At 39.6% G+C, this 3,592-nt stretch overlaps 1 pseudogene; it reads right to left on the reverse strand.

The window, feature by feature from the left end:
* Window positions 1–1,648: 1,648 nt before the first annotated feature.
* LOC127091380 (PHD finger protein ALFIN-LIKE 4-like) lies at window positions 1,649–2,187 on the reverse strand (annotated as a pseudogene).
* Between the last annotated feature and the right edge of the window lie 1,405 nt (window positions 2,188–3,592).

Genomic DNA, 3,592 nt, shown 5'->3' on the forward strand with positions numbered 1-3,592 from the left:
TATAATTTTCAAATGGTTTTGCATGCATGATACAGTTAAAAGAAAAAACAAATCATATTATTAAACAATAAATTGAAAAAGAAATGTGAATAATAAAACATAAAAAGAAAATAATAATAAAAAATGAAAAAATTACACCTAGGAGTATCGAACCCACCACACTAAAGACCTAAACACCACTCCTCTCCACCAAGCCACTTAACAACTAACTAATAATTTAATACTAATCTAAATATATAAACTAAGGTAAATTAAAAAAGGAAATTAAAACTAAAAAAAACTAGTAAATATGAAACTATTGGACTACCCTAATCAAAATAAAAAATCCTACTTAATTAATATTTTACTCTAAACCTAAATCTAATTTAAATTTCTAACTATTAAATCTAAATAAATAAATAAAATGAAAACAGAACGCCTAAGCCCAGAATCGAACTGGTGACCAAAGAGGCAATGAACTATCTCCATCACCACTAGGCCACGAATGGTTAGTTGCTATGATAATGGCAAACCAAACATATGACCCAGAATAAATGAAATAACAAAAGCTAACAAAAAAGATGAAATGGGCCGTAGGCCCATCCGATCACCTCTATGTCCAAACATCAGTGAAAAAACGTGTTCCAAAATAGGGAAGGGTGATCGAGAAAAGCGCACCTGGTTCTCACAATTTCCTTTCCATTCTTCCTTTATTTCTCCAACAGCACAACAGATCTCTCAATCTGTAATCTCTCTTTCAACCGGCGATGGAGATATTGAGTGAACAGAAGTTTTCATGGATGATGGAAGCGATGACCTTTGGTTGTCTCGGTCCGAACAGGGAGGTGTTTCCAAACATTCGATGGAGGCGATAGTATTACCGGTAATGGCGGATCAATAGGAGCGAAGCCGGGTCAATGATGACGAGCTCAGATCCGGCGACGTCGAAACGGCAAGAAGGGTTTGAAAGGGTGTCGTGGCTGACGGTGGAGGATCCGCTGATGAAGATTCCGGGTTTTTTAGGTTTGGCCGCCTCCCTCTCTCCCTCTTTTCTCCTTTCTCAATTTTTTTCTCTCCCCATCTCACAAACTCGTTTCCTTTTTATATATGCAGCTTAGGGTTTCGGTTGGTGTTTAAAGGCTCAAAGGAGAAAGTTTCAGAAGCACTTTTGTTGCTCAGAAACGCTTTTATCCTGTTTCACGCTACACTTCCGGAAACGGTACCTTGAACTCTTTCTTTCTCTCTGAATTTGTCCTTATGCTCAATTTGGGAAATTTTGGATTCTAATGCTTGTCAATTGTTTTTGTATTACTGCAGTAACATTGAACATTGGAGAAATGCAACAGCAAAAAACACTATGAGTTGTTATCTTGAATCTTCTGAATTGTTGTTGTTGGTTTGCAAGTGATAAACAACTCCAACTCAAACTCATCATCGCTTTTCTTTTTCTATTTTCTGTGTTTTCTTCACTCTGTATTGTTATTGGTGCTTGTATCAGTTTCTATGTCTTGGTATCGGTTTGGTAGAACACAAGAGAGAATCATCCGAAAATGACAACCTGCCGGAAGGAATTTGACCTGCGACTCGGTGTCTTCTATTTGATACTGTTTAATATTTGCTTGCTTGCTGCTGATATCACTGTGGTTAATATTGTGCAGGAAATTGAAGATCAAGCGGTTGCAAGGAAATAAAACAGGTTGCTTGAACCGATGCAGTTTTTGAGGATGGCCTTGGATTTGCTTCCACTGTGGTATGAAACTGAAGACTTCTCCTTAACTTGTTTCTTTGCTGTACCAGTAACAAACTTCAAATATCGATGGCAGTTCATTGATCATACTGAAAAGGCGTCTCCTGTCAAATTGTCGAACCCGAACCTGGCTCCAAAATAGTAGGCAATAGCAAGTAACCATGAATCGCTATGAACAACAACTAAAGACAGCCAATCTTTTTCTGGCATGCTATCCCTGGCAAAGTTAATTCCAAGCACAGGCTCGGGAAGCTCCGGTGGAACTTCTTCAGCAGGTAAATTAACTTCCCACTGCTCACTAGGAAAGCCATATAAGCACAAATTCTCTTTATCAGGATCACATTGGTTATAGAAATCTTCAACATCAGTGGTGAGAGCTTTGATGAGACCAGCTCGACGACCCTTGAAATCCCCAAAAACTCTTCAACAGTGCAAGGATTATACTGTGCGCGCGAGTCCATTGTAGGTTCACGTGGCCTGGCAGTAGAAGAGTGTGAGTGAAGTAGGAGTGAGAGGAATATGCTGAGTTTGTTGTGGATTTGGAAGACCAAACTAGTTCAAAAGGTTACGGTGAGTTTTTTCTGGATCTTGTTATGTTCTTCTTACTTTCTGCTATGGCCTTTGTAACCGGAACAAGGACTATTGTGATGTGTTAGAAAACAAAACAGGGTTGTAATAAAATGACCATTTCTGTGTGTATTATGCAGGTTATGGCTGATGTGATCGGTTATGGACCAGGAACAAAGAAATTGGTTGTAAGCTTCATAATAATTTGCAATTCCTTTATAGCAGTCGTAGGCTTCTGAGAAATTGTTGCATTGTTTGGTTGAGTCAATTTGTCTTCCATTTGTGACGGTATCCAATCCCTTGTTTGGTGGTTTAACAGGTACCCACATCAAAGCATCACTCCCATGGGATTCTTCAATTTCTGGATATTTTGCTTTGAATACTGGTTTGAGAATCCAACTCCACAAGACATAACGACTGCCCATCTAGTGCCAGCAGTGAAGTTTGGTAAAAGTTTCCATTAAAACATTAATTATTACTTGATCATGATTTGGTTGATGCTGTTGTGATTTTGTTATGAATTCGTTACAGGATTCTTGCGTATCAAACTGAAACCATACAGCTGCTGGATGCAATTCGCCTGGCAGCAACTTGCATTGGATTCTGACCTTCATTCAGGCTATGCGCCATCGTTTGTTGCTGCTGCTGTAGTTTGCATATTCCGACACCGTTGCGCCGAATGGTACCAAACATGTCACAACATTTGCCATCGCATTCTGAAGCTCAACCTCGTCGGTTTCATCTGCATCAACTTTGGATTTTAGTAGCCGAGAGAGTGTCTCTTCTGCAGGAGTTGTAGCAGCTTTCTTTCCCGGTGACGTCTTCGTCGATGTCTTTGCAACCTTTGCAGGCTTTTGCCTTGGACTTTGGTTTCACAGGTGCCTTTGACTTGGCAGCGGGTTTGGGCTTGATAGCAGCAGATTTGGGCTTAGCGGCTGTCTTGGCCTTCACAGCCTTTGCCTTGGACTTTGGTTTCACAGGGTACATCACTCTCAATCCCGACAGTATCGGACTATGGAGAATAACAGCTCTCAATTGGGGTAAACGAGCAGCAATATCCAAAGTAGGACCACTCCCAACGGATTGACCATAAAGGATTATGTCTTCATGCTTAGCACCAAAGTTCTCCTCAAGATACTTATATACAGTTTCGATGTCAGCATAAGTATAAGTCTCACTCGGCTTCCCTGATGACTGGATTAATGTGTTTATTATTGGATTTTGTTTTTTTCTCTTTTTTTTTTTTTGGAATGTTATGAAATGAGTAGGTACTATTTGATTTGAAATGACAGTAAGAAA

Source organism: Lathyrus oleraceus, chromosome 6 (genome assembly GCF_024323335.1).
Source record: "Lathyrus oleraceus cultivar Zhongwan6 chromosome 6, CAAS_Psat_ZW6_1.0, whole genome shotgun sequence".
Taxonomy (NCBI): domain Eukaryota; kingdom Viridiplantae; phylum Streptophyta; class Magnoliopsida; order Fabales; family Fabaceae; genus Lathyrus; species Lathyrus oleraceus.